The sequence below is a fragment of the Manacus vitellinus genome, unplaced genomic scaffold (genome assembly GCF_001715985.3).
Source record: "Manacus vitellinus isolate BGI_N305 unplaced genomic scaffold, ASM171598v3 scaffold_3_pilon, whole genome shotgun sequence".
Lineage (NCBI taxonomy): Eukaryota > Metazoa > Chordata > Aves > Passeriformes > Pipridae > Manacus > Manacus vitellinus.
Genome location: NW_021940535.1, coordinates 11,887,018 through 11,893,849, shown reverse-complemented (window position 1 = coordinate 11,893,849; position 6,832 = coordinate 11,887,018).

Genomic DNA, 6,832 nt, shown 5'->3' with positions numbered 1-6,832 from the left:
TCTTTCCTAGACCCATAACACCAATGAGCAGATTATTCTATTCTTCATTTTTGTATCTTAAAAGTCTACATGATAATTTGCACCACTCAGATTCCAGAACCTTACCTTTTAAATCTTCACTAATGTCTGTTGTAAATATTGTGTTCGTGTTGACGAAAGAAATAATTTTTGGGGGAGTTAATCTTTCTCTTTAGTCCTTCTTGCTTAACTTTGCTATAGTCCTTTAGATAAACATTTTAAAATAATACATATTAAAGAGATTTGAAATTGAAATATGGAATAAATTTGGAAGATTTTAGGAAGATAGCAAAATCTTAAATGTGGTTAAGAGATGTTTGCTGACATGCGTTTATTGGGTGACAAAATATACTGGACAACAATTTTACAAAGAAGGATGAGGCTACATAATATTTGGATTTGAGCTGCTCTTCTGGGCTTTTGGTCCTGAGATAAAATACATCCACTTCAGATGTAGTTTCAACAGCTCTTCTTTTTCTCCATTTGTATCTAGTGCTGGACATTACTGAAGCATCTGTGCACAGACGTAGGTAAGAGTCATTCATCCATGTCTTTTCTGCAAAGCTGGTACAGTTAACAGTGCTGGCAATACACAGCCTTCACTCATTAGGCCTTCCTTCTTCGTGTAGAAGTTATTCCTGCAGATCTGAATTAGCCTGAAATCCGTGAAGACAGAACTGAACCCAAACAGTTCTAGAAATGACATCTCACCTTGATATGTGGCTGTGACAGGAAAAGACTTTCTACTGTTTATGTTTCTACTTTCGCAGGGAAAAGCTCAGCCTGGATGCAAATAACTCCTCTACATATTCTGGAGGAGGGATGTATATTGTAGTATAGTATCACACATGGCACAATTTTCATCACATTTCACAATTCTGTAGAAAACCACCCACTTCATTTATCCACTTCTTTCAAGAAAAACTGTGTTAAAATACTGAAATTATGATAAAAGCAGAGCTCGATGTCCATTTTACTTGCTCATATTTTGACTGAAAAAACCTGAACTTTGTGGAAAAATGTGTACTGCATACTATTTTTAAATCCACTATTCATACACTGTATGGATTATAACCAAAAGGAGTTGAGTCTTGAAGAAGTGACTCCTAAATGTTCCACTAAGATACACACTCACTTTGCAACAAAATGTGTGTTTCATATCAAGGTAGATTAAAAAAGTAAAAGTACTTGTGAAGAATTAGAATCTTTTGCAGAACTATAGAGAACCACTAGCAACATCACTGAATATAATAAAAGATGTAAACAGAGAACTGCTTTACTTTGAAAACAGAAGTAAAAAATTCTCTCCTATAAAAATCCTAAAAAAGAAAAAGTAGGATTATTTCAATTACGCAATTCACAAATTTTCTAGAAAAAGAGTAATCCTGTGTTAATGAAGCTCCTTTAACTTGACTGTACAAGGTTTGGTTTGAACCCAAAAACCTCTTTTGGAGTTTTAATGTGTCTCTGAATAAGCTCTGGAAAAAAAAAGGCAAGATTTTTCAAAGGAGACTTTGCACCAGTTATTGTAAGCCTTCCAAAAGGAGATTTTGCAAGTTTCATAAGTCAGGGGTTTTTGTGCTTGCAGAAGCCTAGACTTGTGAGTATATTTTTCTTTTTTTCACCACTTTGAGCATATATGCTTATAAATATCTTTTAGTGACTAACGATAAACTTGGACCCTATTCCTGTAAACAGGAATATAAATACATCAGAACTCTATTTTCTAGGATGGCAAACTCTGCGTCACTCAAAATTTTTCAGTCAGCATTCGATTTCTTTTAATCACTGAATTTCTTTCAACCACAATGTTGGGCTAGATTCAAGGACTGCTCTGTAATACCTAGGAGAATTCTTTTAATCTTAGTGTCAAGTTACATGATTTTTAGTTCTTTTCAGATCTTGAAATGTTTCATTGTTCTCTTCACGGATACTGGATCTTGAAAAAGGGGGAGGGGATCGGGGAGGCGAAGTGGGCATGGAAGTTAAAACCCACTAATGAAGGCAGAATGGCATGAAAGGAGTAAAATTTAAAATAAATGAGATAAAGGAGGACACGGATGAGCATGCAGTTTCAGAAAGCCAGAGTAATGTATCTGACAGACCACAATAGCATGTGCAAGGGGCAGAATTGATAGAAAAATAATTTGCTACATTGCGTGTTTTTGCCAGAACCAAGCTCTGCACTTAGTTGCACAAGCCTTCAACTTCTCAGGTATACTGGTTCCATCAAATGTAGCTGGATTGATCCCATCTTTCTTTTGCCTGGTGCCAATCAAAAGACAAGAAAATGAAGAAATTTCTAGAGGCCAGCAAACTATGAAATGCATTTTGAATAATGCATCTATTTCTACAATACCAAATGAAATTTATCAGCTTAGTTACTGTGCCAAGGAGCTATAAATAGATCTTGTCATTAGATAACATACAGCTATATATTTGATATGATTTATTTTGCTTCTTCTGATGGCAAACTGCTAATCTTAGTGCCAGATTGATTTTTATAAGGGGATTTCTAGCTGATATAAAATGTCTTTATTCCACTGACTTAAAACCAGCCAAGTTTCAGTTTAATTTGGGTGTTCAGCAAGTGTTTGGTAGGTGGTGCCAAGAAGAGTAACAGTAATGCAGTAAAAAGAAGAGTGAGTGATGAGTGATCTTCATTTTACAAAACACTCACCTGATTTCTGGATGAAAAAATTATGAATGATAGGTAGAAGCTCCCATCTTATTGAGAAGCTCATTTTCTTTTATGTATGCTGACCACTGAGTCCTGTAAAGATAACATATGACTGCATACCTTAATTCTACTGAGGGAAAAATCTTTCACTCTTCTGTTTTGCTTTATGTCAAGGAATGGCAATGAATTTAATTGTCCAGTGAATGAGAACAACAGTCTGCTGCCTTGTTTTGTAGTATTGATAACTTCACAATGACAACAAAATATTTCAATTCCTCTTTCCCAGCCTATATTGATAGAGTTGTATTAATTTGAGATACATTATTTGAACTTATGATTTTGAATCCATATCAACTCCTGTATAATCTCAAAGTTTCCAGCAAACTGGAATTTGACATTTGCATGATTTCTAGATAGTATTGAAAAGCTATTTAATACTATGTGTAGCACTTAGTTATGAATTTCTACTTATGAATTTCTCCAGATATTTCTGTGTTTTGAATCAAATCCGTCTGGGATAGGACCTATGAACAATCTCTGATTATTCAAGAAATAACAGCCTGCAATGAGTTAAAGTTGTATCAGCCCTAGAATGAGTACCCAAAGATGAAGAGAGCTTCATAAAATTATTCCTTAAAGACTGGCAAGAAAGAAAGAGAAGCTACTATGCTGCTGCTTCTTTAAGGGGCAGATAAACCAGCCCACAAACTCTTTCTCAGGTGACTAAGGAGTAAGTTTCTCATGTGTATACCTGTCCTACTAACTTCTGGGGAGTCAAGGACTGAGAGTCATGTGAGGATATAGACCGTCATTCCAATCCAGATAAGACCATGTCAGCAGCCCCACTCTTGTGCAATAATTTCTATCAGTGTTCACTACAGAGTAAGCAGCTTAACTTAACTGCATGGGATAATTGATACCAAATAACTGGTTAATACATTGGTTAAGAAGAATGGCTACAGGTCCTAAAATTGCTTGACTACTGAGAGCTTTTCTTTGTTGATGAAGTAGATAAAAATGAAGTTTCCAGATTTGCGTTGACTTTAAAAATTAATGATAGTCCTACAGACCCAAGCACCGGCAATTCAGAAAAAATCATAGATTTTAGCATCTTCTTTTTCTTATTTTTAAATATAAGATTGATTGTATTTGACCACAATCAGGGACAGTGTGATTTTCAAACTTTTGTAGGTTTACTTTCAGAAATATTGAAGTACTTCCATATATTCTTCAATAAACACAGCACAGGAGAGAGAAACAAAACCCTTTTCAGTGCCCTTCCAGTAAGGCAAGTGCTGTTAATGCGAAGTTTGTTCAGCATTCCTGTGGAATTACAACAGTGAGACCTCGACCCTTGACTGGTATATGATAGCTCAGAACTCTGTATCCATGAAGAATCCTTTTTAAGTCACACCTAAGTGCTTTTCTCTCACAGTTTATCATCTGGTCCACTTGTTTTAGAAGATCACAAGTATCTAACTGAATAAAACTTGTCTTAATGCAATTCAGAAAAATAGGGCAGGCCAAAGAAAAGGTCCATATCACAGAAACAACCCTTTTAACAAAATAAGGTCAGTGTGAAACAGAGTTTTTAATCTTGTTTCAAGCAATAATGAAATTAAAACAATGCTGTGCTTGATTTCAGGTTCACCATTCATACACTGCTTTTTCTCCTCGCAGAGAGAGAGAAGTGATCATTCTTATAACGTTCTCTCTTCATCATGTTAAGTAGGCAATTGCACCTGCAGGCAGATGAGATCTACCATCTGTAACTAAGATCAGAATTGCACCTCTCCTCTTTGAAGAAAGACATATTGAGCACTTTGCCATATGCCTACAAAAATGGTTTATTTTGGCTTTACTGTGTTCCAGCAGCTCAGCCACATAGTTGTGTTATTTATCTACCCTTGTCTTTCATGTCCTTATGAAAAAGGTCTTCAAATAGCATAAGTAAAATGTACTCAGCAGTAAGTTACAACACCTAAGTTTAGAGAAACACTGAATTACCTTTGTTTAAAACCATAGTTTGTACAGAAGAGTGTAATTATTTGCAAGGGGGAGATGGAGAGTCAGCAGCTTATCCATTTACAAAGGAGCATTTAGGAAATCATTGATCTTATGTTTGTTGTGTTACATTAAACGCTAAGAAAATGAACTATAGCTTTTTCAGATCCACATCCTCAAACATATATATATATATATATATGTTTGAGAAGCCAGGGACTAATAGCAAGAATGTTTTTATACCATGGGTCCCATTTTGATAAGAACTGTGCACACAGAAAAAAAAATGTGCTTTTATCCTACAAATTTAATCTTAAATACAAGTCCATGTATTGAAAAATGGATGTAAATGAAGACCAGAAAGGGACAACAAGGATTCAGTAGGCTGAGTCTGGTCAATCTGATAGTCTTTTGTGCTAACACACCAGCACTTTAACCAGCCTTGCAATTCTCTGAATGGTACCTAAGCAAAGATAGATGTAAGGAGAATAATGAGGCAGCTACGCAGATGTTAAAGTTGACATATGCCCAAAGTATCAGGAACAAGAGGAAAGGAAGCAGAAATTATGTTACAGTTTGTTTGCTTGCCTATTCATTTGGTAAGCCTAAAATGAGTACAGCACTGGCAGATCACCATGTCAGTAAGTATTGTTTGATAGGGTAGAGATACATGTGCACATTCTGAAAATGCATACCAGTCTTCTCTGATTTCTTATAATAGGAGAGGCAGAGAGTGGAAGGATGCAAAGAGACAGTTGTTGCAATATGAACTTGAAAAATTACTTTTTCGGCAGCTTTCTGGATATGTATGAGCAGACCCAGCTTGCACTGATCAGGACCAATAGAAAGGAGGTTACAGTATTGTGAGGTAATGAGATCCAGACCCTGTGGTTAGATAGCATTCACACAGTCTTTGAGGCAGAGTGGAACTTTCTAACTGGATTGTGATTTAGGTGTAATGTGGATGTGAAGATTTTAGAGGGAAGTCAAACTCAAAAGTAGTGATCAGCTGCTGTATATGAATACTGATGAGAGAGATTTGGTGATGGGTAAAGGAAACAGAAGGGATCAAAAGAAAATCTATTATCTTAATTTTAGTCATATTGATGAATATATGAGGTGGAAGGAGACAGATGAGTCACTCGGTTTAGCTTCTATTAGTGAACATTACTGGGTGAGTACATGGTTGTCCAATGTATTCTTTAACAGTTTTCAATGTTGGAGCTTCTGCAACTTATCTATTTGTCATTTTTTATTGATTCACTCTCTTTATCTTTAAAATATTGTTTCTAATGCCTAACCTGAATTGGTTTTGCTGCAGCTTGAGTGTCTCCTTCAATGTTTTTCTTTTAAACATTGGTACCATATTAGCTACCTTTCAATCTTCTCATGAAAAAATAATATAGTCACTTCAGTTAACAGTTCAATCACTGATGGAGGTAGGATTTTGAACTAGGTATACATTGGTTTGGTTCTTAAGTTACTGAGGTTCAGTTTCAGTGTATATTCACATTTCTTTCTCCTTTCCTTTCTGAGGACTGAGAACACTGCCATTTCATAAGGGATCATAGAATCCAGGAAGTGCTAAAGCTTGGATGGAACTTTTGGATGGTCCCCTGGTTCAAACCCCAGTTCAAAGTAATGTCAACCTAGATTAAGTTGCTAACAGCCTTATCCAGTCATTACTATCTCCAAGATGGGAGATGTTGCAGCCTCTTTGAGCAACCTCTTTTAGTATTTGACTGCCTTCATGGGGACAACTTTTTTCTCTATATCCTCCTATGAAGTTATTGAAGACCAAAGTACTTTCTACTTCAGTCACCTCCAGCTGCTGCTTCCTATTATTAGAAACAAGTATCAAGGGATATTTATTCATAGTTCTTTTTGACCAATGCATTCCAAGAGCTGACTTATACAAAACATGTTCCTTCCCCAAGAGATACCTGAACAAAACATCCCTCATTCCCACCACTCAGTTCATTTTAAATGATTTTGCAAAAGGCCTGCAGCAATCTTATTTATCTGGTTTTAATGATTTGGTTTCATGGGTAACCTTTCCAGAAGAGTTCCCCCCTTCTTTTTTCCCCTTTTCATTCTTATACTTTCAATAGGTTCATCCATGTTCCAGGC